The sequence below is a fragment of the Galleria mellonella genome, unplaced genomic scaffold, assembly GCF_026898425.1.
Source record: "Galleria mellonella isolate WM207_F2 unplaced genomic scaffold, CSIRO_AGI_GalMel_v1 utg54, whole genome shotgun sequence".
In the NCBI taxonomy this organism is placed as follows: Eukaryota; Metazoa; Arthropoda; class Insecta; order Lepidoptera; family Pyralidae; genus Galleria; species Galleria mellonella.
This window is the reverse complement of record NW_026442114.1, coordinates 2195453-2221164: the sequence shown is the minus strand read 5'-3', so window position 1 is coordinate 2221164 and position 25712 is coordinate 2195453. Positions and strand designations below refer to the sequence as shown.

The 25712-nt window shown below is 37.4% G+C and overlaps 1 protein-coding gene and 1 long non-coding RNA gene across 3 annotated transcripts in view; both read left to right on the top strand.

Annotated features, from left to right (window-relative positions):
* The window catches only part of LOC113513188 (max dimerization protein 4-like), a 406434-nt gene that overhangs the window by 37305 nt on the left and 343417 nt on the right, over positions 1-25712 (top strand). The gene's annotated exons all lie outside the window — the stretch shown is intronic.
* LOC128201546 (uncharacterized) overlaps positions 1-25712 on the top strand; it is an 81368-nt gene that overhangs the window by 23000 nt on the left and 32656 nt on the right. The window contains exon 2 of the long non-coding RNA XR_008253280.1: positions 19327-19365. This is a non-coding gene — a long non-coding RNA (uncharacterized LOC128201546). The remainder of the gene's footprint in view (positions 1-19326; positions 19366-25712) is intronic.

Genomic DNA, 25712 nt, shown 5'->3' with positions numbered 1-25712 from the left:
TAGGTGGGAGTTTGATAACTTGGTCGGACAAGTGTAGTTGTGTTAACACAAATAATAATAACTTTTGGTTTTGTTTTGGTGTGTTATTTTTGACAGCATTCCTTCGTAAGTTGTTTATTTTATATACTACAGTCTTTTACCCGCGACTTTGTCTACCCAACTGGGATATTTTGTTCACTAACTGACACAAAAGTTTACATTCTTCTCTATCTCGTATATGAATAGTACGTGTATACCAAATTTCATAGTAATAGGTTCAGCTGTTAAAACGCTAATAGTAACAAACAAACAAACCGACTATTATGGGGGGGAAAGGGATTGTTAGTAATGGAGACTAAGAATCCCATTGCTAGCAATATACCTAACCAGGTCGACCTTCTCACGGTTCCCCCTGGAAACTATTATGGTTAATTCCTGATGCATTCGTCATGATGGGCTAACTGGCCTGTTTCATTCTCATCTATCACCCTTCACTGGTGCTCTGACACCGTATCCCGTTAGCACAGGCGGGGTTACCATTCCATTTTCACCTATGAAAAAAACCCAACTATTATGCAATTTAAAATGACAAACAAGCTGACGGTCCACCTGATGGAAAGTGGTAATAACCATTGCCTATAGACATGAGCAGTACCAATGCCTATAACAATATTATCTTTATAGATGAATCAATTGTAAAAAAACTCCGAAACTTTTCAATTTGTTAATACTTTTAAAGAAAATCTCTAAAATAAAACTGGTCAAATGCGAGTTGAATTCACACGCTGAGGGTTCTGTACATAAATATATGAATATCAGATAAAATGACCTTTATTGTATATGTCATACGAAATATACTCCTAACAATGACTATTATTAATACCACAATTAATAGTTTTTTTATTTTTATTTTGGGCCATAATTGTCGGAGTGTCGGACGGACAAAGTTGCTTCATAAAGGTTCCTTCCACGTACATACTTCGTTTAGTTACAGTTTACAATATTAAAAAGATAGTAAGATAGGTAATGCATTAGTAGATTTCTAGAAATATTTTTTTATAATTCTTTTAACTTGTTCATATCTAAAATTAAGTACTCTGAACGATGGATATTTTCCAACAGCTTACATGTAATTAGAAAATGTGTTACTAAGGTATCATCTACAACTAAGATCATTTCGGTTGATTACAATAATCCCGTTCTAAAAGCATTAAAAAAAAATTGTGCCTTATGATAATTTAGACTATACTTATATGAAGCCAACTGTACTTTTCTCTACCAAAATGCAAGAAACAAAAAGCAGCTGAAAGCCAGACGTTCTCGAGTGAAGATGGGAGTATCAAAATAGCTGCAGATTCTCCAAGGCACGGCGCGCCACTCCGACAAACTTTGTTGTTATAATTGTTGACTCAAGTTCCAATCTGCCTCTTGTTTTAATTAGACTTCTTATGTGTGACGGGCCTGACTTGCCAGTCTTGATGTCTTGATACTACCTTCGATACTAAATCTATGACAAGACACGCGAAATAAGGAGTTTTATTGTGACTATTGACCACATCAAATAAGGCGACGAGGTCGTTACCCCCAAATTATGGTTTGGACTCGCAAAACTATTTCTGAAGCTAATCAACTCTTCGCCACTTTTACCGCATTATTTATGAAGTTTAATTTAAAAAAAAATATTCGATTTCACGGGGTCATCCAAATTACAATTGCGTAATATTTCATTTGAAGAGCACGATTACTTTTTTGAATGTTTAAATTTATAATTTTTGACTGTGAGAAATGAGTTTTTCCCTTCAGGGAGAGACAAACAAGTGAAACGTTCACCGGGGCAGGTGTACCTTCAAATCAATATTCCCTCAGGCGACATAGATCATTGTTCCGGATGTCTCAGAAATTAGTTTCACCGCCGGCTATGCCCGTCGTTATAATCAGTTGAACAAAAGAATATCGATGTCAAAGTGTCCAAAGAGAATTATTTAAATCGCCCGGCAACGGAATTGTAGTGGAAACAATCCGCTTGAGCAAATTACTGCTTGGCTTCAAATAACATTATAATAGCGGGCTGAGGTACGCGCACATTATTTGTCCATTATGGCGAGTGGTGCGCGGTTACGGCTCCTATCTTGCACGACACGAAACTCAAGTGTACCTACACTAATCTGAATAGGCAAGGAACGTTAAAAATCAAGTGACATTTATGGGGAACTATTGACATTAACAGACAGATAATATTGTGCAAAGTTTTGTTTTATTTTTATAAATATTGCTTACGAATCGAAGAAAAATTTTAAAAATTGTATATGATAGCCTCAACCTGTTTTCTAAATACCAGATGGCAAAAAACTCCGACGTACATTATCGTCTACATGTAGTTATGAATACAGCTAAAAATGGATGCCGGGAGGGATCTCAGGAGCCGGAAGCTTCATAATTACCCCGGGCACTTGGGAAGTGCTTCAGACGCCCCAAACATGAGAATACGTACAGAATTGCGCACAGATAGACAGCTTTTAATGGCAACGCTCGTATTTTATACTTATGTTCTAAAGACATACATCTTATTGTGTGGATCCTTTTATTTTACTTTACCTTTAACCAAAGCTTCAATCCTTAATCCTTTCTATTATATTATTGATGTAACACATTAGCTTTGTACGTTTTCGATTTTCGGATTTGTATAGAAGCCTTTGACTACCAGATTTAATAGAAACAAACGGGATCCAGTTTCATTTGTATCCGATTCGAAATCTAAAAGGAATTTATTTAGTTAGCGCCGAGTCGAGTGTGCTCATTTTCCACCTCTTTCCACAGCCGTGCGACGTATAGTCAGGCTTGCCAACTACTCTTGGCTATCACTTCGTTACCGCCTCGGAGTCAAAGCCAAGCTCCCTACTTCCTATGTCTTCATATTTTTATGAAAATTGCGTTGTTAACTAAATAGTGGTTTCAAGTCTGTTCTCACTTAACCATTACAATTTATTGAATAATTTAGAGCAATCCAAATTTGATCCTTGTATTTTATTTGCAATCAACTTATCTGAACATTATTCTGTTCGATGTCAGTTCAATACTCTCTTATCTAAGACTGCGTCAAAATGTTCGAAACCACCCGTGGCAATGCGTCACGCTCAATAAATCCTACAAATTCAGCGCCGGTTAAGTGACAAAAGAAATTTGTGGTAGCAATAATGGTCTAATGATATCACGCGATTCGACTCAAAATAACTAAGGCGCTAAATGCGCCTTCTCACGATACAAGCACAAACTCATCGTGTGTGAAGTTTCGACTCGATTTACCCTTCTACGGATATTATGTAGATCGACTGTTTTCCTTGAATACTAATATGTTGGATATGCGTCTATTAATAGATCCCCATAACACGTGAGTAAGTAATAATATAATTCGAGATGTCGGCACTCAGCATTAGAATTGCAATTACTGTGGCTTATTATAGTTAGTAACAATAAATCAGACAAGATAAGTATGATGGCTGTTAGAGGTTGTCTGTTAGTAAGCCGGCATGAAATTATACGAGTTGTAGCTAGCTAGTTTGTCCAGGGAGCTGGCGGCGGTGGCAGCGATCGCGACCCCGCCGCCGCTGCCGAGTTCACTCTAACGGTACGCACCGGTACCGACCCGCTGGCGACACCGTACGTCTCGTGCCCTTCTTTTGCCGACTCTGTACATAAATACATTTGTAATAAAGTACTATGCGGATGACACTACAGTTTTCGCCCGTAACCCGTTCGTTGAATACTCGCAGAAAGTTTCAGACGATCACGTACATATCTTTATCGTTTCCTAATTACCTTGTTCAAACAATCGTCTGGAAAGCGGTAAAAATTCTAACGTCGTCGACACGAAAGTCAATTCTAGCGAATTTGCATAAAGCCCGAGTCGAGCTTTGACGTTTCGATTTTCGCTTAATTAACGCCCGTCGGGGTTGGCTCTCTTCGAAAGAAAGAGTTGGATTTTCCTCTCGCTCCCGTTCGTTTCCGCGACGCGTAGCTTCATTTCGAATTTTAGGTCGGAATTTATTCGAAGGCAATAAATTGATGTCGTCCAAGTTTCTCCAGCCTTTTGATAGTCAAATAATTTTATCTTCATCAACGTTTCATTTTATTATCGTCGCATAATGAAGACATTTCATTTTGCAAAATAATTTACTTGTCTGTGGAGCGTCAATCTCGAAATTTCATTTACATTCGTTACATCGGTTGCGTAGTTCCCGATGTAAACAGAGGCTCGGCGTGTACAACAAAGTTAGTGAGCGCGAAACGAGGCGCGGCAGTCGGCAGGGCGCACGACGCAGTGGCGTGCGGACCGGCGTCGACAGAGACGCGCTGCCTGCCGGCGGCGCTCGGTCTCCGCCGAGACGTGCCACCACGTACGTGACTGTAAGATGACCGAGGAGACTCGTCGACTATATTTGCATAATAAGCCCGTCCGCCGCTCCGAGAGATTAAACTTCGGCGTATGACGTCCTAGCTGCAGCTCTCGTATAATTCAATAGTGGCAAACTGATTTCCAAGTCCCTATCCAGAGCCGTCGCCCGCTGCTCTGTGATTAGATGCACTGATTTACGTTACGAGTACGCAGGGACAGCCTGCGGCGATTTGTAACAGACACGCTTCGTGCTTCGTGCATACCAACACGAATATTGGAGATCCGGATCGGAAATAATTAGCCAATATTTACGAGGTTCGCATACGAAATGTATCTTTGCATTGCTTTGATATTCAATTATTTATACAATATACAAAAGCTGTTCCAGGGCTCGCGTGGTTGCACGTTTAAATGGCCATTAAAATGTCACAGGCTTGATGTGGGTAAACTGGACGTCGTCCCTCTAGGGAGCACGGCCAATTAATTATTTATAGTTCTTATAAATTAAGAGAGCTGTGCAAAATATAAGCTGTCGACTTAAATTTCGTGGCCGCTCCTTTAGTTGGATGAAAAAAGATGATTAGGGGGACAGTGGCGCTGTCATGCACAGTCTTAATGTTGTTATTAATTCCGAGCTAACGAACATTGTATCCAGTGGGTGGTCCATGTCCTTTCGAAACGCCGATTGACGGACTGCGCGAACTGCCTCCACCGGCCGCTACTTGCAACAATTCGTCCCTTTCCTCGGTATCGTCTCGTCCCGCTCCGCTGAGGGTTGTCGCTCGGGTCCGGTAATAAATGCCCGTCCGGCCCACTCCGTCGTTTCACTTTTCTCAATTTCGCTGACCCCATTAACAGAGACGCGCTCCGTTTGACTCGCAACCCTCTCGCGTGCCGTTACACTGTCACATTCATTGTTAATTAAATACTTACATTCGTTTGAGGTATTAAATGTACGCGTGTTATTGGAAAATTTTGAATACAGAAAGGTAATATAATAATATCGCTGTTTCGAGTATATCTCGTTGACTCACGTTTCCTCCCTAGACATATGAGACTCGTCAAACTGTATTCGAAATAAGGGCGACACATTGATATCGATTATGCAGTTAAGACAAATTATGTAAGTGGGGAAGCGTAGAAAGCTCCCCAAGTCATCCCAGGGGATGCCGGTACAAAGCGTGGCTCGCTTCTTAATTACTTGTGACGCTCGCTACAGATATCATCCCTTGACTTTGTCAAAGCAAAGGGTGACGGTTTGCTGTATCCATTCAATGTGTCATGCAAATTTGTACTTTAAGCGCTTAATGTAGTAAGGTCCAATAACATTTGGATTGTTGATATGACAGAAAAAAATTATACCATAACAGCAACAGTCCTTTTACTGGGCAATGGTTCCGTTTCTTTTGGCAACAAATAAATTCGAACTAAGTACAATGTTTAAGAATTATTAAGCATTCTATTATATTAATGTTGCTGCTAAAACGCTTGCTTATTTTCTCTTTGTAGGATAGGATTGTTAAAAAATTTATTGGGTACAATGACTCAAGATCATACACATAATCGACAATGTTCAAATGATATCCCTGATTTTACTCGCTCATTAAATATGACGATTTTATAAGTAAATGTCCCGTACAAGAAACCGTTGTGGTAAAGGACAAACTAATTTATTGACCGATATTGTGTTACTATAATATTCAAACTACAGTTACATTATCGATTTACATGATTATCTAGCTTTTACGTGCCCTAGCGTGTTATTACTTCCATTTAATGTTATTAGTGACAATTTTATTATTTTCTTGTTAACAACCATAACAAGTACGTTTTGAGACTTTGTCCTTAACGTCCAATTTTAAGAATGGTGAAATTATGAATCGACCATTTTCTGTCGTAATACAGTAATGCGTTGTTGTCGATCTAAATCTTTTTCAATCTTTGATACGAAGTCTCTGTGGTCTGAATAATTATTTGACGTGATACCCATCGCCCATTTTATCATCGCATTGCTCGTCATCGACACAGAATTTGTCTTCCTTGAATGATATCTTTATTTTATTGCAGTTGCATTTAAATGATTAAGTACAATGTGATTTCACAGGAGTTTTATCGAATGCTCAGTATAAATGACGTTCGTAAGGTTACTGTTGTTTTTATAAAAACTTCAGCATGAGGTTGTTCTAAACATGTCAAAAGGTTCCATTAGAGTTGGCATCTTGCATTAGATCCCTCATTTAGTAGGCCACTGTCGTAGGTTCCAGTTCAATGTCAGTTTTTTTTTTATGGATGAAAATGGTATGGTAACCCTGCCTGCGCTAACGGGATACGCTGGCGGAGCACCAGTGAAGGGTGATAGATGAGAATGAAAACAGGCCAGTTAGCTCATCATGATGAATTCATCAGGAATTAACCATGATAGTTTCCAGGCGGAACCGCGAGGAAGTCGACCTGGTTGGGTATATTGCTAGCAATGGGATTCTCGGTCTCCATTACTTACAATCCCTTTCCCCCCGTTCACTATCAGTTAGACTGTTAGATCATATTAAGAGTGTTTTTAATGCAGCTTAGAATGGCTAACAAATATGGACACCTGATGGATAACGGAAATAATAGTAACCATCGCTTATAGACGATGATTCGAGACTTATATACGAACAGAATATTCTGTGATAATTATGGTATGTATATGGTGTTAAGGTTGATATAGAATATTCTAAGTAGGAATTACGAAGAGGGTTTTTATGTCTTAAGAGTTTAATAGAGAGCGTACATTAATTTGAAATCCATGGGTATCTTTATGAAAGTGAACAAGTTTTCCCAATTGGAAGTCAAAAATATTTTTTTTCAACCATTCCCATTAAATCGATCATCGTTCGATGACGCAATCCCTCGTAAATGTGTTCAAATATTATTTTTATATAATCTTTGAATTTATATATTAATTTATACTACACGCCCATTCGGGAATATTTTCAGAAATATTGATTGGTTTCAATATATTAATCCTAATTTGAGTGACAATTGCCATTTTTAACCATTAATTAACTGTAATCAACTACCATTAATTTTACCACGTTTAGTGGCAATGGCCGCACTAAATGGGCTTCCTTAACCTTCCTTAACCTTGGGCTAAAGGAAGGCCATTTTGTGTGACCATTACCACTAAAGAACTTCGCAAACGACGGATCCTCTTTATAAGCTGTACATTTGCACAACATATGTGCATTGTAGCATGCAATTTAGGGGTTTTATTATAACAAGACTAAAATTTACACATTATCTTCTGTTGGTCTTAAAAATATAGAAAGAGCAGGCAAACGAAGGGAGATTTGGTCCGCAGACAAAAAACATCGTCTATGCAGAGCTATTACTGTCAGCTGGGCCCATAACTTGTTTATCATTTTTATTTAAAATCTTCGAACATTCGATTAGTGCATTCCGTTCGTAGTTGGAATTGTATTTGTATGGAGTTTGTTTATTGTTTTTGTTCGTTATAATAATTTATAAAGTTTCCGATGTCTCTGTGTTGCGGTCGGATAGCGTCGGACACGAAATTCATTTAGAACTGAATACGAATGGCTGGGAATGAATTTACATGAAAGCAATCAAAATAAGGGGTTGCCCGGTTATTGCGAAGTTTGATTTAATTAGTAGGTACTCCCTGTATAACGGGAATTCGTCAACCGCCGATGGTTTTTGGTGGACCATTTCGTTTTGGCATTGAAGCAGAATTTTCAATGTAAAATGTAAAGTGATTGTGTACGTGTATATGGACCTATGTTTTTCGAATTTATAACTAATTAAAACTTATGTTATCACCAATCAGTCAGAGGATGTAGGTGTCTCAGGACCGCTCCTTATGGCAGTCTATGGGGGAGGCTTATGTCTAGCAGTGGACGGGTAATGGCTGAAATGATGATGATGATGTTATCACCATAAACGTAATATAAAATACTTACATACTGGCAGTTTAGAAATGCCAGCACACAGGCGAACAAAAAAATTTAAACATACAAATAATATAAATGTATGTGAGCATGTGACATTTCTGAATTTGAAAAAAACTAGAGTAGACGTGTTTGTTATAATTTTAGTGGACGTTCAGAGCTTTATTCGGATGATACATTTTTTTTTTCAATCAAAATTTATAATTTTGTATAAGATTTTATTTAATTGTGTATTTATTTTTAATTGGTGATAATGGAATGGCAACTTTACCTGCGCTATCGGTATATACTGGTGGGGCACCAGTGAGAAATGATAGGTGAGGATGAAAGCAGCTCAGTTGACCAATCGTGACGAATTTAACAAGAATTAACCACCATGGGAAACCTAGGGCTGTTAGACACCATTTCAAACAATCCCTTTCCTTTTTATTGTAATATATCCAGGTATTGCATGCACAACCCTGAATAGTTACGTTCATTCAAACCAAATTATGTTTTAAAATTGTGAAAATAATTCCAATATATGTCGTTCATAACTCTGGTTAATTTATTTACAGTCACCTAGCGTATGTGTGAATTGCTTTTTTTTTCTCGCTCTAACATTAATATTACTGTTTTTTCTCTCTTTCCATTACCATCATCATCATCTGCCTCCCATATCTATTTGGGGTCAGCGTAATGTTTTTCCTCATCCATTTTTATTTATTTCTAGTCATTTTAGTCACCCTCTTTCTGTCGATGTCATCTTTCACATATTCCGTCCATTTCTTTTTGATTACCAATCCATATATATATTTTTAATTTAAATAGTAATTAATATTACATTTTCCATTAAGTGGACCATCAGCTGGTTTGCCATTCCAATAAGCATAAAAACTTATTGCATATTATAATGTACATACCTCTAAAAGGTCTGAAAAAGGATTTGTGTCTTTGTCTGAAAATGTCTCTTTGTCTTTTTAAAAGTGAAACACGTGTCACAAAATATGCGTGGATTGAATGGCGGTCGGAGATTCATGGCTAATATGGAAGGTTATAGAACTTCTGGTAATAAAAATAGTCAATCTTCGAGTGTTAGCAGTTACACGCATACTGACGGTAGCGGGGAATTAAACAAAATAATTGTAATCAACTAACCAGTGATATGGACTTCCGCAAAATAACATCTAGTTCACGTAAAATATTTTATCAAGTAGCGAAATGCGTTCAGCCACGCTGCTAAATTTTATAATGAGTGTGACATCATTAATGGACAGTACACTCAGCAGGGGGGAAAGGGATTGTTAGTAATGGAGACTGAGAATCCCATTGCTAGCAATATACCCAACCTGGTCGACCTCCTTGCGGTTCTCCCTGGAAACTATCACGGTTAATTCCTGATGAATTCATCATGATGGGCTAACTGGCCTGTTTTCATTCTCATCTATCACCCTTCACTGGTGCTCCGCCAGCGTATCCCGTTAGCGCAGGCGGAGTTACCATACCATTTTCACCCATCAAAAAAAAACTACACTCAGCAATAAAATGTACTCAAAATGTCTGTCAACATTTTCCTATGCCCAGCACTGGTTGACTGGAAGAGATCTCTTTTTTTTATACCACTGAGGTGGCAAACAAGCATACGGCCCACCTGATGGTACGAGTAAGTGGTTACCGTAGCCTATGAACGCCTGCAATACCAGGAGAATTACGCGAGCTTTGCCAACCGTGAAGAAACCTCTTTACCCTCCTTTTGAAGAATTCCATGCTGTAGTCTCTTGAGTAAACCTCGGCAGGGAGCTCATTCCATAACCTAAGTGTTCGTGGGAGAAAACATCTCTGAAACCGCGTTGTACGCGACCATTTAGGCTGTAGGATATGAGAGTGAACTCCCTGTCGATGGCGAGTCCCTTTTACAGACAAGTTCATATTTTCTCATATTACTTGTAATACTGATATTATTACTGTATTTTTGAGTTCAATAAAGAATATTCGCTATTGAGAGTAGTCAATTTAACTTTACATTTTCGGCTTAGTATTTTAGTGTGGCGTCTGTAAATAAATATTGTAAATATTCATCTCATAGCCACTTGTCAACATCATTACTTTCTTCTCCATCAAGTAGGTTAATTTAATTAAACATAGATATTTTACCTCTTTCTAGCTTTCGGACTGGACGTACAGACATGACAGCGACGTTTACTTCTCACAATCATTTCTGCTGTCATTCTCTCATTATAGTTATGTAAATAATCAAGTTAGTTGTTATTTATTTCCTCCAAACAACTACATTAGTAATCTTTTTACGATGGGTACCATGGACGTCTCGACGTATTCTGTAATGTCTATGGTACTGATCGTATACTATTTTCCATTAGGTCAGTCGGCCGTCAGCTTGTTTGCCATTCTAAGTATCATAAAGATCCAGCCCGTAACAAACGTGGCGATGTTTGAGGAATTCCGTTTTACTGTTGCTCCTACGGGCCCCTAAATAGCCCTTAAATTCGAGGGCAATAAACTTTTGCGGACAACAAGCTATTAAGAGAAAAAATAATTTCATTGTTACAATATCTACAAAGACGGGAATTCATTAACCATTGCCTTGGAAATTCATATTAAAAAACAAACGTAAATTATTTGCTGCTCCCTCGTGGCGTACGGATAGATTCTGGGCCTTTCAATTGTGTTCTTAATTACATTTTAATCTTTATGGCGCTTTGTGCAGCCGGCGACCTTTATATTAATATTCATTAATGAATGAAACTCTTATCTATTAATTTTCAATACAGAACAATATTCACAATGTTGTTATTTTGATTGGCCCAAATATTCGGGGTCATTAGACCATCGCAAGTAAAGGTTTCGCTTGAAAAGAGATTTCATTTCTGACAAAATTAATACTGCTTAGTAAATTACTCTCAGTATTCTTGTTTCAAAACGAGTAGCACGCACCGAAGGGCGAGATGTTTCGTACATATATTAAATTTAAGAGATTCAAATTTAGAACGCTGAATTGCCTGTTTTTATATAAATTTTGCATTATATTCGAAAAAGAAAAATGTTACTACAAAAGTTGTATTCGTTCGATATAAAAAAAAAAATATCAAAATCGCTTCAGTATTAGCGATTATCACATAATATACAGGCAAAATTAATCCGGGTGACGGCGGTAACATCCCTCCTGCCATGTTGGATTATAATATGCTCGGCGTATTATGGGCATGTCGAGTGTTGCGGTCACCACAACGGGGACAGTAGACAAAAGCTGACTGCCCCATTAGGGATTATCGTCGAGAGCATATTTTTTACACACCTGGAACCTTTCTGGAGCGTTCCAGGTATATAAAAAATCGGTTATAATCTGCCCTTACGGGATAGAATGATTTGAATAAAGAATCTTATCATAAGGTATCAATAACGTAAAAAAGAAAATTCGAATTAAGAACGTATTCTTTTTTATAAACCCGCTAATATAATACACGAAGCATTTTGCCCGCCAGCCAGCGATGAAGTAAATGTATTATTTCTTTTTCTACCATAAGTGCGATATCTCAGCTAGTTATATCTAACTAGAATGTACGCCTATTGCAGTTTGCGGGCGAGATAAAAACGTGAGCCGATCTATCATTATTATTTATCTGGGTAACTATATACGTAGAGAAAAACAAAACACGTCGTGTTGCCGCTATTATAGTCTTTATTTACCAAACGTTAAGGTTTGTAATGGTTTGTAACGGTGAATCGGGTTCCACAGGTAAATGAATTCGTTACACTTTCCCACGCGGTACATGTGTAGGGTTCTCAATTTGTGTTTGTATCTGTGGTGAAAATCTTTTACATGTTATTTTTATGATTGGTATGAAAGATATGATTTTGGAGTGGTATGTTACTATGATCAATCTGCATGTGAAGTCGCGCCAGGCACAGAGAACTTAGTGCCAAAAATTTTACACAATTTTTGGTTTTCTTTATTTTTTTTTTAATAACACAAACGGTTACCTAGTTTGCATCGCACCTGATGATAAATGACTACCGCCATCTATGAGCACCCGCAAACACCGAAGGGATTTCAGTTGTGCTGACGGCCTTTTAAAGGGATTTACTATTTACAATTTGTTACTATTGTATCCGCAAAGTACGAATTAATGAATCGTGTCAGCGGATAAAAAAATTCTATTCTGTTTATCATCGCGTCTCGTCATCATTATTGGTAATTCTTTAGTGCAGTTTACTAGGCTTATTAATAATATAGATTAATAATTAAGTCTTCATTAATTGTATGATTGTTAATTTAGTATACATTAACACTTATCTGTAAGAGCTGTACACGCCTCTAATTGATATGTTCATCTAGCTCTAAGCTTAGAAAGAAAGAAAGAAATTTTTTTGTTCAAGTAAACTTAGATTTAAGCGTTTTTGAATAGTCATTTTTCATTACTTACTTACCTATAACATTGAACATAGTCTGTTTAATTATTGTGAACATATTGTTGGTGTATCTTTTATAAATAAATGAAATCATTGGGAGGCTTTGATTGTACATTTTTAATGGATGAAAATGGAATGATATCTCTGCCTACGCTATCGGTTTATGCAGGCAGGACACCAGTGTGGGGATGATAGGTGAGGATGAAGCAGATCAGTTGGTCCATCGCAATGAATTGATCAAAAATTAACCTCAACGATTTCCAGGGCAAACTGCCAGGAGGTCGATTTCTAGGGAATATTGCTAGAAATGGGCCTTTGTTTTTTATTGGTAGGGAGGCTAATGAATAGATGGTCAACCTGATGGAAAGCGGTTACCGCCCATTAACGAACACCAGCAATACGAGAGGAGTTGCTTGTGCATGTGCTGGCCTTTTAAATGTTTGTAGGCACGTTTTTTTAAATCCCCAATTTTATATTGTGAAGGGAAAACTGATGATAAAATAAGCTTGTTGGATATTATTATTGCTAGCAATCCCTTTCCCCTGGGTTTTGATGTCGAAACAAGAAAGAGTTTGAACTATTTATATAAAAGTTACAGTTAAAATTTATGTCTGCACGTAATGGCGATTGATGGGGAAGTGGCGGGAAAACTAAAGCAATGAAAGAAAGAAAAGGAATGCAATAAAGCAAAGAAAGAAAATGATCCCACCATTGCAATTACATTTTCCACCAATCATTATTTCAGACGTCGCTAAACGTACATAGGCCTCCCCATGGACTGATGGGTCGCTTTGATTCATAATGGTGTTTTATAACTTTGGATCTTTCCTCTGAATCTGTTTATTTGTTTTCGGCGTTGTAACTCCCAAACAAATACCGATTTCAAAGCGGCCTTTTTACGAAGGCTCATTCAACCTCGATGTCTCCTTTGCTGCGTTTAATATTTTTTATTTTATTTATTTGATTACTCGTTTAATTTCCTTGTTTACTTTATTCTTGTTTTATTTGATCCCAATTTCACAGGCGGTGTCGAGTCCTTAAGAGAATTTATCTTCCTTTATGTTTTCTACCGCTTGTATAACGAATTGATCTTCGGTGGAATTGTTTGAAATGATGCCCCACACAGTTCCCTTTTATCATTGCATCGCTCGTCATCGACACGGAATTTATCCTCACACGCTTGAACCTAAATGGTCACGTACAGTGCGATTTCAAAGGGATTTTCTCCCGTGAACGCAGAGGCTGTGGAATGAGCTCCCTGCCATTGGTTTTCCCTAGAGACTACATTATGGGGTTCTTCAAAAAGATAATATTAAGGTTTCTTCGGGGTTGGCAACGCGCACGTAGTACTCCTAGTGTCGCAGGCGTCCATAGGCTACAGTGACCTTTCACCACCAGATAAGCTGTATGCTTGTATACCTTTGTGATAAAAAAAAAAGTTAGGACTACGCATGCTAGGCTTATCCAATGAATTTGCAGCGTACGGAAGATGTCTTAGAGTTAAGGCATAGCAACGCATATGCGGAACAATCGTTATCGTAGTGTCCGTAGTGATGTTCACATCCATAGGCGACAGTTACCATTTTTTTTTTATACAACTTAGAATGGCAAACAAGCCGACGGCCCACCTGATGGAAAGTGGTAACCGTCGCCTATAGACATGAGCAGTACCATGGACATAACAGAGTATACTGTTTCGCCCATGATACCCCCATGCGTTGCCATTCCTGAGGACTCAGGTGTTATTCCTCTGTACCCAGTAAATCACGCCAAAAACAAAATTGCTTCCAAATTGCATAAAATTTTTTTTTCACATACCTTTTGAGTCATCCTTCTAACTTGTCTAATAGAATATTGCTAATGTACCCTTATCAGACTATTTGATACCGACATTTGATCAGTCCCGATAAGGAGGCACAAAAGTGTATGAATATGTATGTTGTCCATGTAATAAAGTGGCACCCAGCCACCATAGTTTGTTGATTTGGTTGGTTAGACTTAGGGTGACCAGTTCGGATGTGATTGTTGGGACTGTTCTTATAGTTAATTTAAAAAATATTTTATATATATAAAACAAAACAATATATATATATATATATATATATATATATATATATATATATATATATATATATATATATATATATATCAAAACATCGTCATCATTTCGTAATAAGGGTACACCTGAGTCTTCAGGAATGGCAACGCGTGGGGAGTATCATGGGCGAAACAGTATACTCTGTTATGTGCATGGTACTGCTCATGTCTATAGGCGACGGTTACTACTTTTTATCAGGTGGGCCGTCAGCTTGTTTGCCATTCTAAGTTGTATAAAAAAATATATATATCTTTTGTAAATTGTATTTCTAATAATAATAGATGTAATAATAGCTCTTTTTTGCAGCTTTGTCCGTATGTATCACTATATAAAGTATGCTGTATTAATTTACGATATAACCTCGTGTACGTAACATTCACCAGTTTAAGTATGATTCATTAATAAACATACAAATATACAAACGTCGGACGGTAATGAAAAAAATGACTATTCAGAAATGCTAAATCTAAGTTTACTCGAATAAAAATATTTCTGCCTTTCTCTCCTTTATCTTCATAAACTTTCGCTTTTTTATTATCAGTAGTTTTTGAATTAGCAAAGTAGTTTTTGAGTTTATTCATTACAAACATACATACACACAAAAATACAAATATTTCCTCTTTATAATATTAGTGCAGATGTAGATATATATTCGTATGTGTCTACTGCATATTACAATGCTCACACTATATGAATCATTTTTATATTAAATGCGTAATATTTCTTCACGTATTTCGAACCGTTCATAATTGAGTTGCGTAATAACTCGAATGCAGCATTCAGTCTCAGACGTTTTGTCCTCTCACAGTTTACCGTTAATATGTATTTTTTTTTGTGAACTAGCCCCATAGTTTCCGTTGTGCCTAATTGCATTTTATAACACCTTTATGGCTCTCAGACAGACGGCGTGTCACATTTCTGCTGCGATTTTCAGCAGACTCCAAGTAGAATGTACGATTTTTTTATCGATAGATAAAGAGGGAGACAACAAAAGCCGATTGCTTGGGTACCTCTGTCCCATTCGTGTTTCAACCGCAAAGCAGTTGTGTTTGCATGGCTGTGTTTTGGTTTGAAGGATGAAACATGGCAGTGAATTTACAGGGTACAGAGGAATCGTCACCTATAAACATGGACAGCAATACGAACATCACAGATTACACTGTCATACACATCATAATGAATTCATCAGGAATTAACCATGATAGTTTCCAGGGGGAACCGCGAGGAGGTCGACCTGGTTGGGTATATTGCTAGCAATGGGATTTTTGTCTCCATTACTAACAATCCCTTCCCCCGAACTGCGGTTACCAGCCCACTTGCCAAGCGTGGCAACTACTGGCAAAACCTCCTTATGGGGTTAGTCTATGTCCAGCAGTGGACAGTTAATGACTGGCCTTTGTGGACAATTTCCATCATTTTCCGAATGTGTGCGTACTCTAGTCGTTACGACGCTCCGGCGGCCTGTCACAAGTTATTGTTTAAGTGCGCGATTTCTATTCACAGCGCGCGCACGCGTCGTATTGCGTATCTACTTTCTATGAGTTTTATAGGCGGAATGCAAAATCACTGGCAATTTCTGTGACTTTGGGTATTTTGGCGCGTACGTAATTAGCACGAGTGTGGTGCTATTCGGTAATATTTTTATAAGCTTGTATTGTAATTTGCAATGAATGCAATCGTAAGGCTCGCCAGCGACAGGGAGTTCACCCTCATACCTTACAGCCTAAATGGTCGCGTACAACGCGGTTTCAGAGATATTTTCTCCCACGAACACTCAGGTTATAGAATGAGCTCCCTGCCGAGGTTTTCCCAAGAGACTACAGCATGGGGCTCATCAAAAGGTGGGTAAGGAGGTTTCTTAAGGGTCGGCAACGCGCGTGTAATACCTCTGGTATTGCAGGCGTTCATAGGCTACGGTAACCGCTTACCATCAGGTGTGCCGTATGTTTGTTTGCCACCTCAGTGGTATAAAAAAAATGCTAGTTTGGTTGAGTCAAATCTTACGAGTTGAATGAATAAACGCTGGCAGTATTTTGCGGAGCAGAACACTGCATGTAGTGGCGACGGTTTCCATCACTTTCCATCAGATGGGCCATCAGTATGTTGGTCATTCTAAAATCTATACAAAAAGATTAAGGCTGGCAGTTTTTTTGACGAGCAATAAACTGTATTTAGGTAGTAGCTTCAAAATTTATATCGGCATGAATATGCAACATTTACAATGGTTTTTTTTATACCACTGAGGCCTGACAAGAAACAAGCTGACGGCCCACCTGATGGTAAGCGGTTACCGTAGCCTATGAACGCCTGCAATACCAGGAGTAGTATTACGCGCGCATTGCCGACCCTAAAGAACCTCCTTACCTCCATTTTGAAGAATTCCATGCTGTAGTCTCTTGTTACTCAACAGGGAGCTCATTCCATAACCTGAATGTTCGTGGGAGAAAACATCTCTGAAACCGCGTTGTAGGCGATTATCTAGGCTGTAGGGTATGAGGGTGTAGGTATCTACGAAATATGTAGTCGTTTATCCGTGTGTTTGCAATGGAAGTCGTTTGTCAGCGATATACACATATTTTATGTTATATATATATTTTTTTTATTGGATGAAAACGGAGTGGTATCCCGCCTGCGCTAATGGGATACGCTGGCGGGGCACCAGTGAAGGGTGATCGATGAGGATGAAAACAGGCCAGTTAGCCCATCATGATGAATTCATCAGGAATTAATCATGATAGTTTCCAGGGGGAACCGCGAGAAGGTCAACCTGGTTGGATATATTGCTAGCAATGGGATTTTCAGTCTCCGTTACTAACAATCCCCTTCCCCCCTTTATTGTTATATTATACAAGCAATTGATATGAAAGATTCATATTTTCAATTCTAATACATTTAGTATTCATAGACAAATAAACTTCCATTATCAATTAAGATACTGAGCGAAACTTTAAGAAAATTAATTCCGACTTTCTGGCCTTTACAAGTGTTTCTAGATTAATTAACTAAAACTTGCTGGAACTTGTTCTCTAGTTGAAAAACAAATTAACAATCTGTTATTTATTATTTTCGTAGTATTCAAAAAGTGAAACTAGGGATATGTAGTAATTAGTTATGGAACAATAAAATACATATTATGTATTCGATATGGGTAATATGGGTACCATTTCGATATCTATATATCGTGTGCCCGTAGATACTGATAACTGAAAAAACGTTATCACCCGTTTCGATATCGTTGATACAAGTCGAATATGTATGCACATATGTATATTCGATTGGATTCTTAATTTTTTTTATTATAGTATTGAATTACCGATATTTAATATATCTATATAGGGCCAATATATATTTAGATATTGTAACTGTAATATACATAATATATGTTATTATGTATATATATATATATATATATATATCGCCTGCATATTATGGTAAAAAACAGTCGAGAATTAATTGCTTGTTAATAGAGTTTTCTACTGGTAAAATTGAACATTTTTTCCGAATAGAACATGTTAGTATTGGGGTGGGGGGGTACAAAAATGTATCATTCAAAAAAGTAAATGATTCATTAAAATCAGTTCAGCAGTTTTAGAGATTAGCACGAGTGAAACTATAATATATATATATATATGATAAACTGAACTGAGAATGAACGACAAGGGATTTTTTATTTTAAAATGTAGTTAAAGTTTGAACTCTTTTTCCCTTTTGAACTCTGTCAGAGAAGATTTTTTTTTTTTAATTTTCATATTTGTAATATTTCAGTTTTATGAATTGCCATACGGAACCCTAAAAACGACAGATCTATTAAGAAGCACTAAAACACTTATCTATAATGATATCTGAGTCTGGCCAGGCACCAGCACTCCCAGTCGGATGCTGTTGTCATTTACTCATTTCTCTGATTGTGTAACTTGCCGAACCTAAATATTTCTGGAGCAATTCACTTGCCCTAGCTCAAATTGGGCGGTACTCGGCGTATTATCGGCGCTCACAAAACTATCATTGGTAGGGTTGACACTTGTAACAAAAATAAATACTACCAGACATAGAACGAAGCGCCATCTAGTCCCATTATATTAATCTCATTATATTATTGCCGACCCTGAAGACGCTACGCCGGCATACACAGACAATCGGTGTATACCGACTGCAAATCCAGCGACCCGGAGGTTGTCGCCTCCGGAGTAGAAGCCGGGGTAATGAGGTACGTCCCGAGGCCCCTACCTGGCCCGCCCACACATCATCCGGCGGGCAAAGAGAAGCCCTTTATTGATAGATTGCCGACCCTGAAGAAACCTCTTTACCCCCCCTTTTGAAGATATTTTATTACTTTTGAAATATGAATAATGGGATTATTATTAATTTTTGTTTTGCAAAGTAAAATGTATTTGTTAGAAACTATATTAAACTATGATTTTCTCGATTTTGATTTAAAATTTTAATTCATATATATGTTATGTTATACATACATTTTAAATTTTACATTTTTGTTACAGGTATGGATCATGACAATCCGTTACATAAACAATTAAGCAGTAAGTAAAATTAACAAAGTTAACACGTTTTTTTGTACGGGAATTATTTTTTAATTTTTATACATTATTTTTGTAGATGTTTTAAAGTATATTGTTACTAATTGTGACCGCAACATCGACCGTGTAAAATGAAAATATTGATCGAATGAGATAACAAGTCTATACACCTATACTTACACCCTTTTCATGTCAGATACTAAATGTATGCCCCTCATAATAAAATTGGTTACGTCGTGGTGTAACGAACGCGTTTTCATATTGATTTATTAATAATTAATTTTAATAAATGTCATAAACGCAAGTGAATCTGTCACACGTACGTTTTCTCAAAATAAACGTTGTTAAGAAGTGACAACCCTATTATGTCATCGTATCGCCTCCGTTTTCCTCCTCCGCCCACATTTGTGATATATTGACGAGTTTCCGACGTTATGTTCTCTGAAACTATGGAGGCTCGTGATCTCGTTCCGGTTGGACCATCAGCTCGCTGAGTGATAAATAAAAGTTTTTTTTTTTCTTTTTTTTTCCTTTATATATGGCCAATATCTTCTGTTTGCCTTAATACTGCATATTTCTATTCATAATAAATAGATTTGTCCTCCGAAGTACGTTCCGTAATATATTACTTGCATACTAGAAATGTTTTGAGGTACAATTTTGGTATTAAAAAAAATTTGTGTTTATTTAAATTTTTAGTTACATCTCCTGTTGTTAATTAACCAATTTGACTCTAATAGGCAAAAGCTTTAAATTACTTCACAGGAGTTAGGTATTTAATTTTTTTTATTGGAAGTGGTAAAGATTTTCTGGTTGACGTCTCTACGTTGTCCCCACTGGACACCATCGTGTCTAATTCTAGTAGGATTCGTTAGGATGGGCTAACCGACCTGCTTTCATCCTCATCAGTCATCTATCACTGGTGCCCTGCCAGTATACACCAATAGCGCAGACGGACTTACCATACCATTATCACACATTAAAAAAATCTGTTTTATCCCTTTTTCGAAGAACCCCATACTCTCTCGTCTCTTTAACATCGACAGGGAGCTCATTCCATAACCTAAGCTTTCATGGGATTAAATGTCTCTAAAACTGCGCTGTACGCGACCATCTAGGCTAGAGCCTAGAGGCAGGCAGTTGAGTTTTTTTCTATACTTATTTATTAAGCAAAAACCGCAAATTCCCCTGTACCTGCTCTGTAAAAACATTGATTTGATTGGGCATTTTAAAAATTTTACTTCGATATCTTTCGTGTGCATACATAATTTAGTTTGCCAGTGTTTACCGATAGCGCAGATGGGATTACCATACCATTATCACCCATTAAAAAAAAACGTTTCATCTCATCACCGTAGCCACGGCAATAAGTAGGCGAGTGAAGAGTTGTCGGCATACAAAACGTGTATAACCATAGAACGCTCTCTCGAAACGTGGCCGATAGTGTACGTCGGGGTTCGTCGACCCCGCCAACAATGCTATCGCTTTGTTTACATTGCGCCCATGCACATGGACAACGGCGAAGCGGTGTTTTAGCCGGGATTATTAAACGATTGGCCCCAAAAAAAAGTGTGTTGTTTTCAGAGTTCGTGTATGTGTATGAGTTTTATTTATTCCACGATAACTTTTTTTTTAATGGATCAATATGGAATGATGCTTTCACCTACGTTAATGGTATACAATGGCATGGACAATTTACCAATGTTAGATAATAGGTTAGAACGAAAGCTTGGCTAGTTAGGTCATCGGGGGGAAAGGGATTGTTAGTAATGGAGACTGAGAATCCCATTGCTAGCAATATACCCAACCATGTCGACCTCCTCGCAGTTCTCCTTGGAAACTATCATGGTTAATTCCTGATGAATTCATCACGATGGGCTAACTGGCCTGTTTTCATTCTCATCTGTCACCCTTTACTGGTGCTCCGCCAGCGTATACCGTTAGCGCAGGCGGGGTTACCATACCATTTGCACCCATTAAAAAAGTTAGTTCATCGAGATGAATTCCACAAGAATTATTCGCCATGGTTTCTAGGGGAACTGCGTGGAGGTCGACTTGATCGAGTATATTGCTAGTAATAAATTTATTTGTAACAAATTCAATATAGCGGCTGTATTGCGCCATTTTAAAATGTAAAATAATTTTTTAATACTTTACTTTTTAGTTCTTTTTTTGGCAGTTTGGTCGTGTATTTTTTTTTATGAATTACTTGTTTTGTCTGTGACTACGACTGCTTAGACACTAATGACCACGCCGTACGTTTTTTATAGAGTCTGTAAGAAATAATATGTACAAGGAATGTCTAGCAAACGATAACAACTACCTACAGTAGAATCATGATAAAAATAACAGTTTAAAAAACTATTTTAAAATAAAATTTATTTTAAAGAATTAACTGTAGCGTGATTTCCTTTTAGGGTGAAATTTTCAAAAATCTTTACGGATGATTACGTTTAAAACAAACCTATGTTCCAAAGAGCTTTTTAGACTTAGTAGTTTTGGTTCTGTATTGATAGTCAGGACAAACGATTTTGTTTAAGTATAAATCTAATTTCATTGTGTAATATGAATCATAAAAGCGACTGTTTTGAATGTGAAATTGTCACTTTTGTCATTTGTAAAAGGATCCTAAATGCTCATAGTTGCCATTTATATAATTGACAGGTTTCTACGGAAACCGGCATTGTGGCTCGTTTATTATGAATTAATTTAGCAATGAGTTTCTTTTATCAAGTTTTCGTCTCTGCAATTTTGTTGTTATTATAATATTAATAAATATTTTTTTTTATACAATTTGGAATGGTAAACAAGCTGACGGCCCACCTGATGGAAAGTGGTAATCTTCGCCTATAGACATGAGCAGTACCATGGACATAACAGAGTATACTGTTTCACCAATGATACTCCCCATGCGTTGCCATTCCTGAGGACTCAGGTGTTATTCCTCCGTACCCAGTAAATTCACGCCATATTCCACCTTTCAAACCGAAACACAGCCATACAAACACAACTGCTTTACAATTGAAACACGAATGGGACAGAGGTACCCAAGCAATCGACTTTTGTACAAAGTCTCCCTCCGGTGTTGTTGTTCTTTATTCTCCTAGTTAGTTTATCTTATGATAATGATTATTAATATCAATTACTAGGAATCTGGTGAAATCATCCAAAATGGACTAGCCAGTTACACTTCAGTTAGATAGTAGTTTCTTGCTTTAAAATAACTTGGATCATTTTGATACAAACTGAACTGCGCTTTATAATTTGTTATTAAGGTTTAAATTACATCGTGCTTCCTAAAGTGTTGTCTTTTTTTTCAATGTCAGGCAATGACCATATATCTGAGTTCTATTTTAGTAAGGATACGTTACATAAGGCGTTATCTAAGGGCCTTTAATGAGCCAAGTATCCGGGGATGAAAAAGAGGGGTGATACATTGTTTTCTCTGTTATACAGCCGTAGTTATGTAAGTACATATTTAAATAGCATGCTCGGTCAAGCAGCTTATCGCTGCAAGGATTCGCATTGCTAACGCTCGTGACTGCGCGCACGCGCATCCACAGTGTTGCCAGATGGGGGTGATTTTTCCACAATTTTGAGTATAAAATATTTTCTTGTAGAAATTTTTGAAGAAAAATATAATCGGTTTAGCGAATTTTGACTAATTTATTTAAAAGTTCTGGAATTTGGAAACTGTATAGAAGGTTAATTTTGATTGTTTTTTGAGGAAAAATTCGCTAAATGTTGTATTCCTTACCGGTAGTTATCGGATTTTTTTCTTTTTGGGATAAGAACTATCTCGCAATTGGAAGTAAACAATTGACATTTACAAAATTTCAGTAAATTCAATTATAAATGTGAATGAACATCATAAGATGCGATTTTTAAAATATATTTTTATGTAACTTAGACTGGCAAACAAGCTGACGGCCCACCTAATAGAAAATGGTAACCGTCGCCTATAAACATGAGCAGTACCATGGATATAGCAGAGTATACTGTTTCGCCCATGATATCCCCCATGCATTGCCATTTCTGAGGACTCAGGTGTTATTTATTCCTGTAAATTCACTGCCATATCCCACCCTTCAAACCAAAACACAGCTATGCAAATATAACTGCTTCACGGTTGAAACATACATATATATATTTTAATAATATACTTGTTTGAAATTAAGAATTTCGAGTGAAATAAAATACCGCTTCTGGCAACACTGCGCATCGACTTGCTTGATCTGGTACTATGATAACACTACGCATTGGATGCGCGCGGCCACGCACGTTTGCGTAAATCATTGCAACCTAAATACACTAAAAACGGTCGACGACCTCAGCTGTTGCTTAAGATTATGCATCGCGCGTGTACTGTAATGATCCTAGAGGTGTGAGTGGTGAATGGAACTTTATACGTTGCTAACTGTTTCACGCGGTTTTGCCCGTATGAATGAGTATATAATGTGTTTTATGTGTGTATGGAATTCGAGCGTCAAACATATAAATATTTGGACAAACTTTCACATTTATAATATTAGTAGGAATAGGGTTTCGTTTTAGATGTAAAACATCTAGATGGAGTATCAGTTATCAAAAAAATGTCCCGAATAAGTAGATTTTACTCCGTAAACAGGTTAATCTATGTACAAATATAAAGGAGTGTTCTATCAGTGAAGCCAGAAGAGCACTAATCGAGAAATGACAAAATTTTATCTTTTTTATAACTTGTCTGCTGGAACCAAAGTATGGGAGATACAATTTTCTTTTTATAAAAATAAATCATAGAATTTTGTACCAGACTTTTTTTTTGTAATGTGGTCAATAAAGAATAAATAAATAAAATAAATAAATAGAAAGTTAGGGAACTAAAACTAAGGGAATTTAATGGTTAAGGGATGGGCAGCAACGTCTCTCTTAAAATATCACCAAAGCCTAACTGTGGTTGCCAACCCGCTTGCCAAGTGCAGTAATGTGTGGGCTAACTGTTCTGCTTCATCCTCAACAATCATCCCTCACTGGTGCCCCGTCAGTATATATCGGTAGCGCAGACGGGGTTACGATTCCATTATCATCCATTAAAAAAAAACATAGTGTGTTAAACGTGGCTTCGCGCGTATACCGAGGGCTTCGTACCTTTCGCAATTAGATTTGGGTTAATCGAATTCGCTCTAACTCCGAGCTTTGGCTTTCTAAATATAGACGTTTGTGTTAACAAAACGTTGAGGTGTTCCCAACTAGTGTTGGACAACAATCGATTGTGCTCATCCAGAATCGATGCTATCGAATTAATAGTATCGAAGTTTATTAAATTATTAGTTTACAAGTTTATTAAATTTAGCAGTAGAAAATAATTTACTATTTACAAATGCATTTATTACCAGAGAGTGACTTTGTACAAAAGTCGTTTTCTTAAGTACCTCTATCCCATTCGTGTTTCTAACGTTAAACAGTTGTGTTTGCATGGCTGTGTTACGGTTTGAAGGGTGGGATATGGCGTGAATTTACAGGGTACAGAGGAATAACACCTGAGTCCTCAGGAATGGCAACGCGTGGGGGGTGTCATGGGCGAAACAGTATACTCTATTATGTCCATGCTACTGCTCATGTCTATAGGCGACGATTACCACTTTCCATCAGGTGTGCCGTCAGCTTGTTACATAGTACAGCGGTTAGAGATTGCGAGTTATAATCGATTTAAACAATAAATCGATTATAGTAATTATTTAAAACTATCGATAGGTACTCAACGATTATAAGATACACTGTTCTCGACTAGGTTTGTTGAAACTTGGTTTGGGATTACTGAAGTGTCGTTGACCCTTACGTGTAGTGAGTGGCGTTAGATTAGAACTGATTTTTATGTAACTTTAAATGGCATAAAAGCTGATGATCCATTTGATGAAAGGTGCTAACTGTCGTGTATAAGTAATGTGGGTATTATAAAATATACTGTGACTCCCATTGGTTTTTGGCTCGTTTGGTAAAGAAAGAAGATATCATCATGAGCATTACCTGTCCACTGCTACACATAGATTTCTGATGATAGGTAAGGATGAAAGCGGGTCTGTTAGCCCATCGTAACGGATACATCTGGAATTCAGCACGATGGTTTCCAGAGAGGACCATGTGGAGGTCGATCTGACAGGATATATTGCTAACAATGAGACTGGTAGTACACATTACTAACAGTCTCGTCCATCCCCCTACCCAAAGAGGATTTTTTTTTAATAGATGAAAATGGAATGGTAACCCCACCCGCGCTATCAGTATACACCGATGAGGCACCAGTGGAAGATGATAGGTGAGAATAAATGCAGGTCAATTGGCTCACCATGATGAATTCGACAAGAATTAAC